The sequence below is a fragment of the Natator depressus genome, chromosome 1, assembly GCF_965152275.1.
Source record: "Natator depressus isolate rNatDep1 chromosome 1, rNatDep2.hap1, whole genome shotgun sequence".
NCBI classification, from domain to species: Eukaryota; Metazoa; Chordata; order Testudines; family Cheloniidae; genus Natator; species Natator depressus.
This window is the reverse complement of record NC_134234.1, coordinates 26058271-26079491: the sequence shown is the minus strand read 5'-3', so window position 1 is coordinate 26079491 and position 21221 is coordinate 26058271. Positions and strand designations below refer to the sequence as shown.

At 42.5% G+C, this 21221-nt stretch overlaps 1 long non-coding RNA gene across 1 annotated transcript in view; it reads left to right on the top strand.

The window, feature by feature from the left end:
- Window positions 1-21221, top strand: part of LOC141989656 (uncharacterized) — a 174342-nt gene that overhangs the window by 115126 nt on the left and 37995 nt on the right. The window contains exons 3-4 of the long non-coding RNA XR_012640023.1: window positions 2626-2792; window positions 6729-6925. This is a non-coding gene — a long non-coding RNA (uncharacterized LOC141989656). The remainder of the gene's footprint in view (window positions 1-2625; window positions 2793-6728; window positions 6926-21221) is intronic.

Genomic DNA, 21221 nt, shown 5'->3' with positions numbered 1-21221 from the left:
CGTTAAATTTCATCAGTAAACAAATGGTAAACAAATCAGCTTAGCAATAAAGTTGAAAAAGTGAGGCTGTATGAGAGCCCTGCAAGGTGACTTTACAGTAAGACAGCTATCAAAATAGCAGGGATGTGACTAGAATCTGAGCAGAAGATGGCTGTGGCAATAGGGTGCCAAATGATAGTGAAGTGACTTTTGTGTGAAAACCCATTTACGTCTGCCACTTAAGCTTACACTGGTACTTGAATGCAGAACTTATTTGAAAGGTAGACTGTTGATCTCATTTATATTTCTATACCTGTGGTTCATCCTAATGTGATGAATATGTTTTTTCTTCCATCCTCAGTCCACACTTAAACAATTTGGTCCTCATGTCTGCTGGTCAGAAATGTAATGTTTTCTCACAGTAATGCTGCTACTGTAATGACCTGATGCAACAGAAAGTCTCCCACTGACTTCAACGATTTTTGAATCAGGCCCTTACAGTAATCAGTGAATGCTTTACTTAGTAGCCTCCAGGCCTTTGATACGCTGGTTCTTTGGTAACATAAAGAAAAGGAGTACTTGTGGCACCTTAGAGACTAACCAATTTATTTGAGCATAAGCTTTTGTGAGCTACAGCTCACTTCATCGGATGCAACATAACATAACATAGTTACTGCAGACAAGTAGACCTACTTGACCCCAAAATGCTTGTAAATCATGTAACTGTGCATGCAGGGACTGCTTGAACATGCACTTACCTGATCTGTTTGCAAAAAGGATGTGAAAAGTCTTTCATGCATTTTTTGCATGTGTAAATGGACCTGTGCTTTTTCAAATGTAGCCCTTAATTTACTTTGTCTGCTAAATTCAAGAGATAGTTTTTCTAAGTGAACTTCTGTGTCCTACTCTTCGAATCTTAAATGAAGTTGTCAGATTACTTGAAAGTATTGTTTCAACGTGATCTTTTTTAAAAGCAGGTATAGAGGAAGCAATTAAGTGAGGCTAGTACAGAAGGAAACATTCATTTGTCATTCTGTGAGAAATAAACCCATGTATTAAAAGGAAGATGGTGTTTAAAATTTGACTGACAGAACACTAGAAAAAATATTGGATGATCTAATAGGTCCTTTTAATCTCTTCAGTAATACTGTGATAAGTCAATGGGTTTCAATGCTCTTGCTTATATAGCTAGTGAATAATGGATGGTCATAGTACATTTCTATGCTGTGCTGAAGCGATAGTGAGATTCTGTGGCTTTGGCATATTGCCCACTTGCAGCATGATGAGTCCCTATTTCATAAAACACTATATATGAGTCCATTGGTAATAGTTACCAATTTTGTTACTTACTTCTACTTGCCTTAGAGACGGGCCAAGGAGGTGATATTAAGATCTAGAGTAAATTTGGGGTTTGATATTCAGGTTGGATGTGCCTGTGTTCTTGCAAGACTCTCACAAAGCCTTGCTCTCACAAGATTTAGGAAATCTTATGAGCTTAGTCGGTCTTGTGAGATTTCCACCATCTAGGGCTGCATCTGACCTGGATTCAGATTTTGGATATGAGCCAGGCCCCAGATTGTATAGAACCAGATTAAGACAAAGAATCAGGGCTGCCCAGAGGATTCAGGGGGTCTGGGGCAAAGCAATTTCGGGGGCCCCTTCCAGTGGCGTAGCCAGATGGAGCAAACAGGGGTACTCACCCGGCGGCGCTCCAGGTCTTCGGTGGCACTTTGGCCAAAATGCCGCCGAAGACCCGGAGTAAGTGAAGGACCCGCCGCCAAAGTGCCACCGAAGAATTAAAAAGGCACCGCTGCCCCGCTCCCCCCCAGCTACGCTACTGGCCCCTTCCCTGTCTCAGACCTCAGACTTCAGACATTCTTGTGGGGGCCCCTGTGGGGCCCAGGGCCTGGGGCAAATTGCCCCACTTGCCCCCTGCCTGGGCGGCTCTGCAAAGAATGTGAATGAATAACACTCTCCCGCATCCCCACCCCATTTCAAAAACACCCTTTTGTAAGTATCAGATCTGAGCATTCAGTTGAAATACATCACTGGTAAATTGTGAATAAAACTCTGTTCTAATACTAGCTCCTATTGTTTCATTAGAGTTTATAATGTCAATATATAATAATATTGAACTAGTTACACATCTCCCTTGTTAGCTAGTAAATCCATGAGTATAGTACTGACTCCATAAAAAAAAAACCATATTCCTTAAAGACTGCGAATGTTTCATGAGTCAGAGATGTTACCCCAAGGGGAGTAAGGTAATGCTTCAGAGAGAAAATACTCGAGAAATGGTAGGGGGAAAGATAGAAAAGGAAAGCCCCTTTTCTGAGAAGAGCAGACTCGGCTCCCTTCTGTGTCTGTCACCAGTGGATTTAGCTTACAATAAGGGTGTCCCTCCCTCCCTGTGTGATGTAATAAAAATGAAGGAAAGACAAGGTAATATGGTGCAAACGAAGGTAAGTATTTTAAGGGTAAAGGTACAGAGAACTGGAAAAACAGAGGGAAGAAACTCAGACGTAACCATACAGTGATTCAGTGACTGGCTTTAGAAGCTTGAAGCTCAGACCCACAAAACCTCCCTTGGTATTTAGAAAAACAATAAATAAAACCCCAATACGGAAACCTTTTCCTACGATTTAGGCGCAGTGGACACAGCATTCAGGGGCGAAGCCCAGGACCTTCTATTCCCTGGCTGATGTGGAGCCTTCGAGGAGGACTACCGGGGAGTCCCGACGACTGTTGGATTTCGTTGCAGGCAGGGAGACCCTCCGGGATGATGGACACCAGGAAAGCAGGACCCTCCAGAGGTAAAATGGATTCAGTTCGCTGTGGCGGGGATAGTGAGGACAGGCCTCTCCTTCCTCAACCTTGCTTTGGGATAGATGGTACTCTTCTCTCTAGCTCTGGAGCGTTAGGAAGACCCGACCGTGCACATGCTGCCTCTGGAATGGACAGCCCCTCATAAGTGCTGAGCAAGATCTTATACAGCCTTTTTGGCGGGAAAAACTGGTTCAGTCCGGTTTGAGTCAGGGAAATCCAGGGTCTTTACAGTAAACAAGTCTGCTTACAGAGATGGAGTCCGAGAGTCATAGATGATATACTCCATATTGGATTTCATTAAAGCCAGTGATTTACATAACCTTTACCTTATACATACTATTAAAACAGCTAATTAAACACATTTAAACAATACCAACACAACATTTCTTACTAACAGAGAGAAGTGCACTACGCTGCATGATTATACAGATTATGGTGCCTGGGGGAAACACTGTTCCCTAATGTTCAGCTATTGCCCATTTGGAATTTTATAGTCTCTTAAAATGGTTTCAAAGGCACACTCTTCCTGGTGAAGAAATGCCTCTAGAATCTTACAAATCCAAGAGAAACCCGCACTGCAGAATTCATAAGATTTCCACAAGCAATGCTAGAAATTTTACAGGCCAGTTACATTTACATCTCACTCCTGATGGAGCGGGTGGTAATCTTAGCAGCTCAACAAGTGTGGCTTCCTTTAACCCCTGGTTTTACAATTGTGCTTTGCTACCTCAAAAATGCCTCTCCAACAGAGATGGACTAACTCTTCATTTCCTCAACAGTTCTCTGGAAAGAGGCTTGATAGGAAAGCATGAAACTTTCCTTTTCCTTCTATCACGTACAGGGAGATTTTCAAAGCCACAAATGGGAATTTGGAAATCAATGGGAGTTGGGCCCCCAGTTGGCCTTTGACACTCTCCCCCAGAGGAAATAGTACATTTTCCCCTGGAGCTGAGTATGTACAAGACTCTTTCACATTGGAGTCTATAACTTTTTTACAAGGAAATTTGATGAATCTTCTTTTTGGCCAAGAATTTCAGTAACACATCCCACCTTCCTTTCCTTTTATGACATTCAGATGTTGTTTAATCAGTCAACAGACAGAGTGAGCATATCTAGAGAGAATGTAAGTAGCAGAGGTGGAAATGAGGGATCAAATTCTCTAGTTCTTTTCATGCTTTACTCCAAAAATCATCATCAAGAGATTATCTGATTGGTTCCAATCTCTTTTAATAGCTAACTAAAGAAATTCCTTAAAGAAGCCAGAAACATTCACTGACTGCAGGCACAAAAGAGCATTCAGGGATTTTGTTTCTCAGCCCAAAGACAGTGTTCAAAATCTCCCCGATAAGATCATTCTTTAGCTTTAATTTCCCATTAGAGAGGGTTTCAATAAATCCAGAGTCAGTTTTCCATTGAACGGCAACTTGTGAATACCACCTATTGTGCTGTTAAAGGGTCTGTTAATTTAAGAGAACATGAGGTCTGGATGTGTGTGTCCAGTCGATCCATTTAGATAAGTGTTCATTCTCTTTCAGGAGCCTTTATGGAAAGTGTCTCACCTTTATGGGAAGTGTCTCACTCATCTTCCTCAGATGGGTCAGCTAATGGTCCTCAAATGGACAAGTGCCAAATGGTTCTGTAGCTGCATGGGCATATTCCTAATGCAATAATTTCTTGTGGGAAATACATACGCATATTTTTTTGACTAGGGTAATGGGGTCCTCATTAAGGATTCAACTTTGAGCTGACTTATGTACCATTACAGAGGGGAAAGGTGCCCCTTTGCTTCCCTATGCAAACTACCCACATTTCTACTCTGTGCATGGGGAGGAGAGCAGCTACTGCAGGCTGCTACTTTCCCCTGTCTGCAGGTTGGTGGGGTGGGGTGAGGAATGGGAGGAATCTTGACTCCACCCACAGACCTCACTGACTAGCACAGCTGAGCCCCACAGAGAGGTAAGTAAGATACACCCCAGGTATAGGGCTGGGACAGCTGACTTCACCCCAAGTGGAGACAGGGACCAGTGGGGACCGACTTGTGACTCCCAGACACCTATGTGCTGTCTCTTACTCTGAGCTTGTGCTAATTCCATGGTCTAACCCCCTGCAAAGAACAGTTGTATGAATCACAGAGAATAGTTTAAACACGATTCTTGGGAAGCTATAGGAGGCTTCTGCTCCATTGGCTCTCTGTTCAAATGTACCTGAGGGCAGAAACTGGCCCTATGGCTTGTTTTGAAGGTGCAGTGAGCCAGTGTTGAAGGCTCTCAAAACTAAGCATAAGATTCTCTCTTCATTGCCAGCCTGCATGTGGCCATTAGGCATGTAATAAAGTGTGAGACTGAAAAACAGCAGGGCCCCACACCATGCTTTTCATGTTTGTGTTTATGGTGTGTGTGTGGGGGGGGGAATGCCTAATTGTTATCTGAGTGGGAAATAAAGCCAACTCCTTGTTTAACATGAATCATGAGCCCTTTAATTCATACAGCTTCTGCTTTTAGCTGCAGACTCTTTGCCACTATTATTATTATTTATTCCTGAGCAGTGGCAACGTGCTTGGCATTGTATAGCACCTAGATTGAGATAAGGTCCTTATTCTTAGAGGCTTAGAGGCTTGGACCTGTGAGGTCCTGCAAACTGACCCAAACCTGACAGGACACAACTACAAGTGTTAGGTTCAGGTCCTGTCAGGTCTGAAACCAACCCGACCTTCTTGGGCTTGGATTGGGGCAGGCTGACTCTGATTGGCTCCTGTGGAGTTGGTGCAGTGCTGGCTGCATGTCCTGCTCTTGCCGGCCGTTGCCACGTTGCTGTGCTCCCTGTGTGCGCTGCACAGTGAACATGCTGCCAGGTCGCAGAGCCTCTGAGGCTGCACACAGTGGCAGGAGGGGAGCATACAGCACCTGCTGCACCAAACCCATGGGCAGGAGATGTCTGGAGACAGGCTGCAGTCATGGTGGGCTGGGGGGAGTGGGAAGCCCCCACCATGCTGAGCCCCGTGGAGGAGGTGCTGGTGACGGCAATGACTCAGGTTGGGGGGAAAGTGTCGGGTTCAGGTCAGTTAGGGTGGGCTTGGCTTGGGTTTGGGTCCAAGTCGGGCTTTATAAAAGGCCCAAGCAGACCGCTACTCTGAGGAGCTGAGCTCCCTTGGCTCCCATGAGACTGTATGAATCCCCTAAAACCATAGGGTGGAATTTTCAAACCTGGATGCCTAAAGTTAGGCTCCTAAATGGATATTTAACCAGGTAAATAAAAGCAGCTTCACTTGGAAAGTGGCTGAGCCGCCATACACCTGACTGAGGCTGATGACAGCTGCAGTTGTCCAGCACCTCTGCACAAGGGGTCACTTTTCTTTAGGTGTCTAAATTTGGATTTAGGAGCCTAATGTTAGGCACCCCGTTGATAGTTTTGACCATGCTGCAGGTGCCCTATTTTCAGTCCTGATATTATAGACATGATCTCCCCCAGCAGCAGGTGCACCTCCCAGTGGGTAGACCCAAGCAGCTATTTGCACCCACAACACAAGTTGGAAATCCAGCTAATTAATAGGGGTATATTCGTTTTTGCCCAGGAACATGATTGTGCTGGCAGAAGTGGACAAAACTGGAATCTGGTAGAAAAATTGGCCTTGTATCTGATCCCTTGCTCTAAAAGACAACATCTAATGTTAAGATGTGGCTGCTCAGGTCCAGTCCTGTGAGGTGCTAAGAGTCTCCTAAGAGTAAAGGAAACAACGTTGAGGTAAAGTCATTGGAAATTCAAAACACTTCATGTTGTTTCAGGAAGCAGCTAGCTCCTCATCCATTTGCTCCATCACTATAGCCCAGGTGGTGTCTAAAACCTGGAAAAGAATTTATTAGACAGGACTGGATTCTAACCCTTTATTAATTTTTCTCCTTATTATCTATTTATATGTATTACAGCAGCACTGAGGAACCCTAGCTGTGGATAAGGATCCTGCTGTGCTAGGTGCTGTATGAACACAGACCAAAAAGATGATCCTTGCCCCAAAGAGGTTACAATATAAATGGAAGATAAGAGCCAACGGAGGGATACAGACAGATGGACAGGGAAGTCCATGGAAACAATGAGACAGTATTGGCCAGCATGATAAGCAATGGTATCAGCTTACCAGCCGCTTAACTACTGTTGAGTTTTTTGGAAGACACAACAGCAAAGGAGAGGTTTGAAGGGGGTATTAAGATAGCTTAGTAAATATTTACAGGGAGTTCCTCTGAAATGTGAGGGGCAGCCTGAGAGAAAGCACAAAGGTGCTTGTTTAAAAATTTAACAAGTGGGTAATGGAGACTGGTAGCATGGGCTTATCGGAGTTGTTGTTTATTTCTGAGGAAGTCATCTTTGATTTTTCTCTCTCTATAAGTATTTGTAAGTATTTGGCCCATTTTCAAAGCTGAATTTATATTTCACATACAGAGGGATTGTGTATGGAGTTGGACTGCGCCCATGTATTTGCAAAATAACCCGTCTGTGGAGCACACAACAGATGATTAATAGACAAGAAAACACATCTAAATTTTTAATCTGGTAGCCCATTTGTTTCTAATGATTTGATGTAAATGATACGGTGCTTTATTAGCATGAATGGGTTATAATGTGAGTGTCAGATAAAAACACTGCTTTACTCACCGTGTGCAGGATATTTTCTAAACTGTGACTTAGTTTAAGACTTCTCCTTTAAAATGATAAGTTACGTGTTTGTCACCTGAATATTAAATCCTACTCTCTTAATAAAACAAACCTTGCTGAATTATACTTATTAATCATCGTTGTCATAGTTAAATGGCTGGAGGCAAAACAACACATCTGTAGTGATTAAAACAAATGATGAGAGCTAGATGGAACCATTGCATGGACACTTTGATTTCAGTCCATAGCGAGGGTTCAAAAAATGCCCTTACACTGTGAACAAAATGAGTCCGGTGGTCTCGGACTATTCTTGTGTAGACTTTTACCTGCATCATAAAGTAACCCTAAAATCTGTCTCTCTTCTCAGGATGTATTATGATTGGGATAGCTGGTAGAAATTGGTGTTGCTCTATTGCTCAAAATTAAAAAAAACATAGGCTCGCTAACATTAAAACCCATGTTTTTTTCCTGTGAGGTGACTTTAGTGTTCGTGAAATGTGGTAGATGGTCAGGCGTGCAGACTGGAGTTCTCTTTATCTGCAGCACACGTAGCAACAATACAAACCTCCCTCTACATCACACAGCAACACCATTGTGTGTGGAAAAAACAATTGACTGGTGCTCTATAAATTCCCTGGGCCTGATTCTTCACTGTAGTACTCCCGTTTTAGGCTGTTGGGATTCCGTTGATTTCAGTCCATATCTTTAGGCACCTGATTTTGGAAGGTTTGGCCTGAACCCCCATTTGCCTCAATTTCACCATTTGTAACATGGGGCTAGTGATACTTACTCTCCTTTGTACAGCACTTTGAGATCTGCAGAGGTGAGAACTATAGAAATGCTGTGTGTTTATTATCTCAAATAGTGAATCAAGGATAGGAAATATAGAGCAAGCTGGAACACGAATTAAACCAGACAGGCATGAGCAAAGAAAAGTGGTGGGAGTGATTTTAAAACAAATACCAAAATGGAAACCTAATTCTCTCTGAGAGCAAGGACCAGTGTAATTGCTGAAGCAAAAAGGGTAACATGGTAATTCTGGGAAGGGCAGAAAATGATATGTGACAGAGCTTGAGTCCATTGCAAACATGTGACAGAGGAATGGAAAAGGCCAGCTAAGGAACTGATACAATGATCCAATGAAAAATAGCCAAAGTCTGAGTCAGAATCTTGGTGACAATCATAGTTCATATTTTGTGCAAGTTTAAGAAACACTAAAGGCACAACTGCTTGTGCAGTGAGGATACACTACCCGCACTACGGTTTTGATGTTGCACCCATGGAAGTCCAGAACAAGGATTCTGTGGGCTCCGGTAGTGCAGAATCAGGCTCTAGAATGCTTCTTAACTAGTAATATTGCAGGAGCTCTGCAAATATGGTGGTTTGGGGTGCACTGGAGTTTTGGTACCTCTGTTATTACTTACCTGTGTGAGCACAGATCTGTTTTCTGATGTGGTTCCACGGACTACATCTTGCTCCAGCAGATGGTCCACAAACTAGTATGCTGGGGATTATGTTTGAAGTAACACTGATTTGCTGTTGATGCATCTACTTCTTTCCCCAGCGAAGCACATCGGAGCCATTGGAGTGGGTGATGAAACTGCACCTTGAGCTTGATGTAGCTTTAATCCCTCACATCTATAGCCAACAGGATAAGTCGTTGATATGTGATTTTTATTCACATCCAGCTCCTTGTGATTGCCTTGGTACAAGGAAAAAAATCCTCTTGTTACAGAGGAAGAAAAAAAACCCAGTAGTTTCAGTGTTGATTCTGTCAATGCACACAGGATACATTAGCCACAGAATCAGCTCAACAAACAGAAAAGACCAGAAAGGATAATTTTTAAGAACAAAGTTTGCTTTGCATTGTCTCTGCAGAATAAAAGATGGTGTTATCTAGCAACATTCATTTTCTAGGTGTCCCAGAACACTTCACAATAATGAACTGCATCTAGTGACTCTGTAGGTAAATATGACCGGCATTGTGCTCTCTTATAACCTTGGACATCATGAACCACTTTTAAACTGAGAGACAGGTATGTGGGCTGGGTTCATCCCCTGCCTCCAGGTCTGAAAACTTGCCAGGATTTTCACTAACATATTGGGATTTCATACTTTTTATGGACAAAATCCCAGTCCGAGGGTGTGAAGGCCCCAAGTACAGCAGAACCAGTGCAGTTCTACTGTGGGTTTGCAAAGCCTCTGTAGGAGATGTAAAAAGAACAGGAGGACTTGTGGCACCTTAGAGACTAACAAATTTATTTGAGCATAAGCTTTCGTGGGCTACAGCCCACTTCATCGGATGCATGCAGTGGAAAATACAGTAGGATGATTTTATATACACAGAGAACATGAAACAATGGGTGTTACCATGCACACTATAACAAGAGTGATCAGTTAAGGTGGGCTATTACCAGCAGGAGAGAAAAAAACCAACCATTTTGTAGTGATAATCAAGATGGGACAAGAACATGTGAGGAACAGTAGGGGTGAAAAATAAACATGGGGAAATAGTTTTACTTTGTGTAATGACAAATCCACTCCCAGTCTTTATTGGACACAAATCAGATGTCAAGAATTATAATATTCAAAAACCAGTCGGAGAACACTTCAATCTCTCTTGTCAGATTACAGACCTAAAAGTCGCAATGTTACAACAAAACTTCAAATACAGACTCCAACAAGAGACTGCTGAATTGGAATTAATTTGCAAACTGAACACCATTAAATTAGGCTTGAATAAAGACTGGGAGTGGATGTGTCATTACACAAAGTAAAACTATTTCCCCATGTTTATTTTTCACCCCTACTGTTCCTCACATGTTCTTGTCAACTGCTGGAAATGGCCCATCTTGATTATCACTACAAAAGATTGGTTTTTTTTCTCTCCTGCTGGTAATAGCCTACCTTAACTGATCACTCTTGTTATAGTGTGCATGGTAACACCCATTATTTCATGTTCTCTTTGTGTATAAAATCGTCCTACTGTATTTTTCACTGCATGCATCCGATGAAGTGGGCTGTAGCCCACAAAAGCTTATGCTCAAATAAATTTGTTAGTCTCTAAGGTGCCACAAGTACTCCTTTTCTTTTTGCGAATACAGACTAACATGGCTGCTACTCTGAAACCTGTAGGAGATGTGAAGTTCTTTGGGTCAGAAAAGGAGTTGGGGTTAGTGGGTTTGCTGGTTCCCAGTCCACCTGTAATGCGCAGTCCTGGCTTTATGTCTATGAGAAAGTGTGATGTAGCCTCACCCAAATGCCTGACTACTGCTGCTAGCTAAGGCTTGATTGTACCCTGCTGGCAGGGGGCTTAAAGAGGAGAGAGTTGCAATTGTTGTATCCTCAGAGCACAGAGGCTGCTTGCTCTGTGTTCCCCCTGGACTGTGACATACACCAAAGGGAGCAAGGAAGAGACAGGGCCATGCATACCTCCAGAGTGAGCCGCAGATCTGTGAAGGAGGGGAGTATAGTGGGGTGGCTGCTCCACTCCCGCAGAACAGGGGTTAACAGCAGCCTGGGAGAGGGCTGTGGCTGGGATAAAAGGAGTGAGGGCAGCTGAAGGGGTAGCTGACCACAGGTAGCTGGCCCAGCTGGCCCTGATAAGAGGGCTGGGGGGCCAGGAGTGGGAAGGGCTAGCTGCCTGGGAGCAAGGTACCTGAAGCGGAGCAGTGCTGGGGAAGGGCAAAGGGAGCTGGGGATCTCCAGCCTGGTAAACCCCCAGGCTGCAGGCCTTGTTGAAGGCCTACGAAAGGTATTGGGGCTGCAGAGGGGCAGCCCCAGGTTAGGCAGAGGCAGCTGGTCCGACCCCCTTGCCAATGATGAGTGGTCTTTACAGACTGCAGTTTGCCCCAGTGAGAGGGGGCTAGATGGTGACTGGCAGTAGCCACTGAGGCAAGGTGGGTGTAGAGGGTTGGGGGGTTCCCCTGGGCGGGGAGACCCAGCATGTGGGGGTACTGCAGTGGGCAGAACCCCAAGGTAAGGGGCACCAGGGTCCAGGAGGGACACGGGGCCTGAGGCAGGTGAGACATCGGCCAGCGGAGGGCGCTCCAAAGCTGCAGTTAAACTAATTCCCTGGATGACCAGCAGGAGGTGCTGCGCTGGCGAGCCTTCGCTTTGCTACAGGGAGTCTGTTGCACTTGAAAGATATGCTTCTCCTGTGCCTCCTCCCTAAAGAACAATTCCTCCCAAAACACCTACTGGAGTGTCCTAGCTCCACACTGCCCCAAATACAGAGCACTCCTGTAAGGTGCTGTGTTACCTTTGCTCCCATTGAAGCCAGTGAGAGTTCAAGGAGTGTACAGAGCCTTCCAGACATGCTTAGGACCTCGTGTGACTGAGTCCTAAAGGGAAAGGCACAACTGAGCCCTAATGTAATACACCTTTTGCTCAAGCACTATAGGACTGTGGCCTACAGTTGAAGGACCAAGATTTTAATGCAGAATCCCTGTGTACATGTGATGTATACAGTAACTCTGTCTGTTGTCAGTGGACAAGGGAGAGGAGACATTCTTCTCCTCTTGCTACCATAGTACACAACATGCACAACACAGTTATGTGGGTTGTGTATATCGGGAAAGAGGTGCTCCTTTGGGTTAAAATACTTGGAGTCCTCATGAAATTTGATACCATCCAAATATTCAGTGCTTCTCACAAATATTTTGGTTTCATACCGGACATGGAATTTGTGTTGCAGCAGAATTTTGGTGGTGTTTTAGAGACAGTCCATTGTATCAATGTGGGCAGCCACAAACCATGACACACATTGTTGAGGACTGCAAAATGACTCAACTTCCTGGAGGGCTTCGTGCCTTGAACATTGTTGGTAAGAATGCTGTGGCTTGGCTTGACCGGATTACATACACCAAATCAATAAACAAATATTTCATGTTTGCCCATGTAAATTAAAAAAAAATGAGGTTTTAAAAAAAATATCTAGACCACCAGACATGAAGAGACAAAGGCAAGATGGCTCTCCTGAATCTCTTTATGCACGGAGGGATTACATGGCATGTAGGGTATAAAGAGCATGAAGTTCTATATTCAACAGGTTATTTTGTAACAAAGATTGCAAAGTGAAATATTGTCCCGCTTGTGGAATGACCACTGAATGCTTCTGTTTCTGTGTTCTGCTGTATTGAAAGGTTTTGGGTTATAATTGCAAGAGGAAAGGGAAACAAATGAAAAGTATATCCAGGAAAGGATGCTCATAATTTGTTGCTCTACTTAGTATATATGTATTTAGACTTTAGGCTTCTTCCCAGAAGGAGCTCAGAAATAGAAACTCCACATAAAAATAGTCAGACTGAACAAACACTGATCTGTGATTCTTTCAGAGTATAATTGTTTTCAGACAGAAACCCCATAAAGCTGTAAAACATCTTGTTATGCTGTTAAAACAAGATGATGTGACAAGAGGCAACGTGACATGTATACACTACAGCAAGGTATATATCAGTTATACATAAGTTGATTAGATGGCTAACCTACTTTTGAAAATCCCATTTGGCACCTATTTGCATCTTTAGGTTTCTAGATACTTTTAAAAATCTGGCTCTAAGTCACTTTGGAAAATGAGACGTCAGAGCCTATGTCCCATTTTCAAAAGCACCTACAGTCTAGATTCCTAAATCACTTAGACCCAGATCATAGGTATTTACATGCCTGCCTACCTGTGATCCTTTGAGGAGCTGGGCTTAGGAACTTTTGAAAATTTTACTCCCCCATCTCTTCAACCACTTTTAGCTGTAACATAACCACTATGAGAGAACAAACAACTCGTGACAGATGTGTAGTCACATGGCTTAATGCACTACTGGAAGGTGCTCAGATACTACGGTGATGAGCACGGTATAGGAACCTATATAGAATAGTATATAACATAGAATATCGTGGGCTTTCAAATGATAATACTAAACACAAGCATTGGGGAGTCTCTTGTTCTAATGGGAGTTACAGGCGCTCAACTCTTCTCAGAGTTTGGCCCTAATATCATAACTCTTTTAGCCAGCAAAGTGCATTTCACTCATATTAGATCACAGGGAAAGTTTTAAAAAATATTATATAAAACATAAAACCAATATGTGATGTTGCCTCAGAAGAGTCAGTACAGCCACACAGAAGGCACCAGGAAACTCTTTTTTCAAATGTTGACCCAAGGAGAAAATATTGAAGTGGAAAACCAGAGTTTTCCTACATATTTTACAAGCTGCCTGGTCCTACATTAGTGCTGTGAAGTTACCTCAAGCCTCAGAAGTCTCTTTCAATCCATTTTTCTCTGCATTTCTCCTGTCTCAATAAGCCTCCTCAGCACATTCTTTCTGAAAGTCTCAGGAAGAGCAGAGGACAAATAATTCCCTCCTGGGGCAAACCATTGATAAAGCAGAGAACGGTGCACAACTGCAGGAAACTGTTCCTGCAATATACAGTCTATAGACCTGCTGCAGCCCTTAGATACTCCTTCATCTAGGTAAACTAGCTCTGCTCCATGATGCACGTACATCATAATGTTTGGAAATTGCTATTGACATCAAATGAGCTGTACCAGTTTACAGCAGTTGGGAATCTGGCCCATTGTGTGCAGCTCTTACTGATGTCCAGGGGAGCTGTGTACATATAGGCTGTGTCCTCACTGCAAAAAAGGTGTGTTTTTGAATCCAGATAGCTATCTTCACGTAAAATCCTAGTGGAGACAAGGCATGGGTAGTTTTTACTTCAAGGTAACTGGCTAAGGTCAGCCTCAGATGGGGGAATAGTGTTGATCTCAGCCAGATACATGAAGGAAAAAACTACCTGTGCCTTGTCTCCACTCAGATTGTATCCCAAAATAGTGATCTCAGTATAAAACCCACAATTTTTGCAGTAAAGACAAAGCTATTACTGACACCAGAATGTGCCCCAGGCTTATACCTTGCCTACCAAAGGGGAACTATGTATGAACACCATAAGAAGAATTCAGCAATAACAGTATTTTTGCTAGAAGATTTAGTTTAGCAAGAAACTGTATTACATCTTTTACGAACATGATGAGAGAGACAGCATCAGCCTGGACAATCAGCCCTAAGCATGGCCAGGAAAGTGCTATTCTATATGAAGGATTAAATTATTCACTTATTTCTTCCTCTGAAGCTTCAGTGTACTTAGTGTTGCTTCCATTCTTTTTTTCTTGTTGGACCAATTTCTGCCCTCATTTACACCTGTTAAATGCACTGACTTGCAAAGAGCATAACTGAGGGCAGGATTTCCCTTTAAAATTATGGACATAGGATCCTTGATTCATCAAGTACAGTATCTTGTCTCTGACCGTGACTAGCACCATATGCTTCAGAGGGAGGTGTGGGGAATGCCATAGGGGAAAATAAGAGAATAACTTACTTCCTGGAGATATTTTTTACTAACCCCATCCATTACTGGTTGAATAATGTCCTAAAACATCAGATTTTATATCCTTTATACCCTTTTATTCTATTTTATGTGGCTGCAGATGATGCTATCCCTATACATTGTTAAGCTGCCCTTCACTCTGTAGTGAATGTTGTTACAGATCTGCTGCTGTATTTCCTTCATAGAGACAATCACATTTCAGGGGCTGGCAAAGCGATGTCTGTACAGAGTGTGTAAAACTCTTTGAGACCCTTCAAAATGAAAAGTAGTAGCAAAGGCTTCAGATATATGAATGTAAAAAGGAATATTTTGTCAGTTAAGGGCTTTTTATATTTGTAAACTCAAATGACTGGATTGAGATCAAGCAGCTCTTTAGTGTCTTATAGAACAGGGAAATGAGCTAGTGGTCTTGCTTCCTTCTCCAGGGGGCAGGTGTCCATATCAAGAAACCATCGACAAAATTGGTAGTCTCAGCAAATGAGCCAAGGACTGAGTGGTCACTGATGTTGAGGTAAACTCAGTGATATTCGTGTGGTGTAAGCAGGATCTAAATGAGTTCTCCCCTCTCAGCTAGCTGAGAGAGGGAGAGACTTCAGGAGCAAACTGTATTTACATGAACACACCTACTCTGCCAAGATATCCAGCAGATAGAGCTGTGTTGCTTAAAGAGATCAACTTTGGCTGGTGTTGGGTTACAAATCACTTTATTAGTGAATGCAGGGGTAGTGAAATATTGTTATCAATGTTGTTATCTTTATTGTATGAATAAAGGGGAGCAGAACTGTGCTTACCCTGTCCCAAATGAGGGGGGTCACCCTCAGCTGAAAGGACCTTGTTAAGCCAGGGGCTTGAATGCCAGACCCCTGTGAAAGTAAGAGGGGTGGGGACAGGTGTCCCAGCTGGGATGTGTGGACTCTGGTTTAACCTGTTCCTTTCTACTGCTCAAAGAGAGAGCTAAATAGGCTTCATTAGGAGCCTTTTGGTATTTCAAGTACTCAGTAAGAGCTGAAATCACTTGTGGTGGAGTCGTATTTCTATCCAGCCTGCAAAGAGCTAAAAATCATGAAGAGACTGATCTACAGAGGTCACAGCAGAGAGGCAGGTGGTGGCAGTAGTTAATTGACAGGTGGCTAGTTGGCTGATGGAGCAGCCAGGTGGCAAGGAACATTGGCTGGCAGGATGGCCAGGAACAGTGGCTGGCAGAAGGGCCAGTGGAGAGGAAGCGCGGCTGGTGGGGTGGCCAGCCGGAGGAAGTGCTCAGATAGTAGAGCAAACAAGGTGCCTTCTTCCCCAGGTGGGAGGTGAACTCACACAGATGCACCTCTGAACCCTGGGTCCTCACTGATCCAGGACAACCACTGTGAGTGGGGTGTGGTGAGGGAGCAAAGAGGGGCATGAAAAGGAACTTTTGGTTGTAGAACTCAAGAACATGAGGTAGAAGACTCTGCCCTATGCACTTTGGGGTGGGTGTCCTGCTCACAGTTTTATGCTTGTTTGTGGCATTTTCCCTAATTAATGTCAGGTGACTTCTCTCCTTTCATTAAAAGTTTCTTTTCTGCACTCACACTCTGTGCTTGTGAGTGGGGAAGTATTGCCTCTCACATGTGCCCAGGGGTGGTGTGTAATTTTCCCAGGTTACTGGGCGGTGGCTCAAGCCAGTTCTATGTTGTATTGTTGAAAAGGAACCCCTAGATATTGAACCTGGTTGCTGCCCGCTCCACCTTGCAGATGGGTTACAGTGGGAAGCTTGCCTGGCCACAGCTTGCTTTGGAGCTGTTCTCTAGATAGAGGACTTGACTCTCAAGCCCTGATAATCTGGCATAATTCCACACACTATTGTCATGAGAAAAATATTATTAATAATAATATTAATAATTATTATTAACAATAATCCCCCACAAAATAGCATTCAGTTTGGACATCCAAACTGAGGACCTTTCCATTTTGCATATTCAGGCAATCAACAATCTGCATACACTTTCCCTTCTCAAGTAAGCCTGTATTTGCTCACACAATGAGTTCCAAAGGCTGCATAGAAACATACTGTGTGTACAATTTTAATTTGCAATATCAAACTTCTAAAAATGTACATATGAAAATATACCCAAAGTTCTTTGCTTCAATTTATCATTGTCATTTAAACAATGCAAGACACAAGTGAACAGTGTACCTATTATGAAGAACAATCCTGGAAGAACCACAGCCCTTTACATAGAAACGCTCTCTCTCTCAAGTTTTAATATTAAGAATGTACTGCCAGTATTATACCCCGGCTCTTCTGAAACTCCTGTGCAGTGCAGCTTATTAATGGCTCTGAATTTCTTTTCTTTTCAAAGTGTTTTTAGTCTATTAAAATTAGATACTCATGCATCTGCCTGATCATGTGATTCCTATTCTTAACTTGTACGGAGTCTTAATGACACTTCTCCAGAACACATTCTTCATCTATGTAGGCTCTAAATGGAGCTAAAATGTTTGATATTAAACATCCTTTTGTGTGTCAAGGTTCTCTAGAATCTCCTTGAGCAATTTTTTGCTAGCAGTGACTGTATCAACAGCATTTGCAAATTAAGAGTTAGACATAAGCCCTCGAAATGAGCCCTTAGAAGCATAACATAACATAAATTTGTCAGCACAAATATACATGTTTTCTGTAAGCTTCTTTATAAACATACTTACTCTTTTGTGTTTATTCTACCACTAGATTTTATTTAGCAGATAAAAACTGCTGCCATTTTCATTTTACGATGAGTTTTTATGAGAAGCAAAGGTTCAGTCACTTCAAGGATGTTATTTCTCTGTTACACCATCTCCTAAGTTTTAGAATATGATGGGCCCAAATATTTAAGAAAAAGGCTGATTGAATAATCTTTAATTTTACCTTTATTCTCAAGAAATTAAAAGAGAGAGAGAGAGAGAGAAACCTTGTGGGCAGTCTATACTTGTGAAATGGAGTAGTGAAGAAGGAAGTCAAGAGACTAGATATGACTAGAAGCCAGTGGCTAGAACGAAGAGCTGGGAAACGTGTCTTGGTATTTTCAAAACCATTTAAATATTTCCTTTAAAAGAGATTATCAATACAAGCATTTCAGTTCCTAAAGAAATCACATGCATACTATAAATCAATCAATACTATAAATGTTATGTCTGAGACGTTTTCATATAGACATACTTGTGTTAATGAAAATGTCTTAGTATTATAGCAATAGCCTTTCTATGTATTGCGGTTGCTCATCGGAATATCAGTCTTTCTATGCCTTTCCCTCTCTTGGCCCTGTTGCATTAGGTACTGCTCATAGTTTACAAAGGCTGGAGCCTGGTTTTATATGTGTTTTTCCTTGGATCTCTTTCTGATGACCTTTCACCTCTCTCTGCCTTAGGGTTTTCTATAGCATCCTTCACTGTGGTATCTACCCATTTCCTAAGCAAATCAGTTCCACATGCTGAAGTTCCTAGTGGATTTTGTGGACATTTCTGCTCATCTCCTCTCTCTGTTTTGGGAATACATTTAAAAAAAAAAACCCCCTCATCATACTCAGAATTACTAAATGTGTCAAAGTGTAACTGGGCTTGTATGGATGAAGAGGACTGGTGGTGGTGGATGGGCAAGAAGACACTTTAAATAATGTAGTTTTGGTGTAAACACCAAGCTCCTTGTTTTGAAACAAACATATAAGAGAATAGTTCTGCTTTCCTAACTGTGGTTCTCCATCACACATTGTGCAAATTTTTCTGTTCATCAAGGCGTGCTCCACCAATGGAATGAGCAAAATGTCTGGGGGGCTGCGGGGCGCAGGAGAAAACACACCATGGGTTGCCGACCTGTAGTTTGGATCCATCACAAGATTCTGGCAAATACATTTTGACATATAGGTGTGATATATATTCAGATGATTTGGAACAAGTAGGCCAAATTCTTCTCTGTTACAACCACAGCTTCTTTGGGATTCTATGGGTATAAATGGCAGCAAAATTTGGCACAGTGTTTGTTACTTAACAAACAGCCTGATGGAGCCTAGTTGATTAACTGAGCATGGATCTGGGAACCAGAACAAATGTCAGTCATGTGGCCAGATGTCAGTCACGTCACTTAATACACTACTGGAAGGTGCTCGGGAACTATGGTGATGAGGGTAGTATAAGAGTCTGCATAGAATAGAATAGATTCATAGGTTCCAAGGCCAGAAGGGACCACCGTGATCGTCTAGTCTGGCCTACTGCATAACACAGGTTGTAGAACTTCCCCAAAATATTTCCTAGAGCAGATCTTCTAGAAAAACATCCAATCTTGATTTAAAAATTGTCAGTAATGGAAACACCACTGTAATTTACACACCTTGGTAAATTGTTCTGATAGTTAATTACCATCACCATTAAAATATATATATGCCTTATTTCCAGTCTGGATTTGTCAATTTACAGCCATTGGATTGCATTATACTTTTTTTTGCAAAGGTGAAGGGCCCATTATTAAATATTTGTTCCTCGTGTAGATACTTATAGGCTGTAATCAAGTCACCCTGTACCCTTCTCTTTGGTACGCTAAGTAGATTGAGCTTGTTGTGACTATCACTATAAGGCAGGTTTTCTAACCCTTTAATCATTCTTGTGGTTGTTTTGTGAATCCTCTCCAATTTATCAGCATCCTTCCTGAATTGCAGGCACCAGAACTGGGCACAGTATTCCAGCAGCAGTCACACCAGCACCAAATAAAGAGGTAAAATAACCTCTCTGCTCCTACCTACAATTCCTGTTTATGCATCCCAGGCTCGCATTAGCTCTTTCGGCCATAGTGTCTCCCACTGGGAGCTTGTGTTCAGGTGATTATCCACCATGACACCCAAATCTTTTTTCACTATCACTGCTTCCCAGTGTATAAGTATAGCCTCCATTCTTTGTTCCTAAATGTATATATTTACTTTTAGCCATATTAAAATGCATATTGCTTGCGTGTGAGCAATTTACCAAGTGATCCAGATCTCTCTGAATCAATGATCTATTCTCTTCATTATTTACCATTCCCTCAATTTTTGTGTCATCTGCAAACTTTAGCAGTGATGATTTTGTTTTCTTCCAGGTCATTGATAAAAATGTTAGATAGCATTGGGCCAAGAGGGACCTCACTGGAAAAACACCCTCTTGATGATGATTCCCCATTTACAGTTACGTTTTGAGACAAATCAGTCAGTCAGTGCTCATTCATTTAATATTTGCCATGTTCATTTTACATCGTTCTGGTTTTTTAATCAAAATGTCGTGTAGTACCAAGTCAAACACTCTAGAGAAGACTAAGTATAGTACGTCTCTACTATTACTTTTAGCAACCAAATTTGTAATCTCATCAAATAAAGATATCAAGTTAGTCGGAGAGGATCTATTTTCCCCAGCCCATGTTGATTATCATTAATTAAATTACCCTCCTTTAATTTTTTATTGAGTCCTATATCAGTCGCTCCATTAGCTTGCCAGGATTGATGTTGGACTGACAGGCTTATGATTAAAATAGAATAGAAAATCTGGGATCTATTCCTCATCCTACTACTGACTTGGTGTGTGATGTTGGGTAAGTCACTTAAACTCTCTGAGTCTCACTTATCCCTCATCAAAAGTCACTATCATCTGGATCATCAAGTTGTGCACATTTCTAACCCACGTATCCCTGGATTTTCACTGCTGTTACTTTGGTCATGCCTCCCCCTTCCATCTTAGCTTTCACTACACCCACATGTAGCATCTTGTCTTAAATCAGGCTCTGATCTTGTAATAGCACATTAGCGAACTGCTGCACTTGCCCAGAGTTCCGACTGAAATCAATGGGGCCCCACAGGGGCACAGCACTCCAGCTACACACCACCAGTTACTGGATTTGAGCCATTAGATGGTAAGCTTTTGGAGGCAGGGGCTGCACTGCACTATGCGTTTGTACCATATAGTTCTTAACACAATGGGGTCCAGATCCAGAATGGGACTTCCAGGCTATTCTGCAATGCAGACATTAATGATCACCCGTCTTTAAACTGAGGCTAATTATGCTTAACCACCTTTGCAAAGTGCTTTGAGAGATATGGTGTGGATGCAAAGTGCTGCACAAGAACAAAGTATGATTAATTTTCGCCAAGCCTAAAGTAGGTGTAGGGGGGGACATTACTCAGGGGAGTGGGTAGATTAGGCCATCCCTATCCAGTATGCAAGAACTACATGGTTCTAATGCTTCAGGTAACTACTTCTTATTGACAAAGCAAATCTGCTCCATTTATTCATTTCCAGTGTAATCTTTTTGTTTTCGCTGCTCAAGCTTGTTGTATGTAGCGATCCGTTCCTCCTCATGGAAGATAAGTGCTTAGAAAAAAACATCGAAGGATGTGTCAGGAAACCTCTCAGCCCTT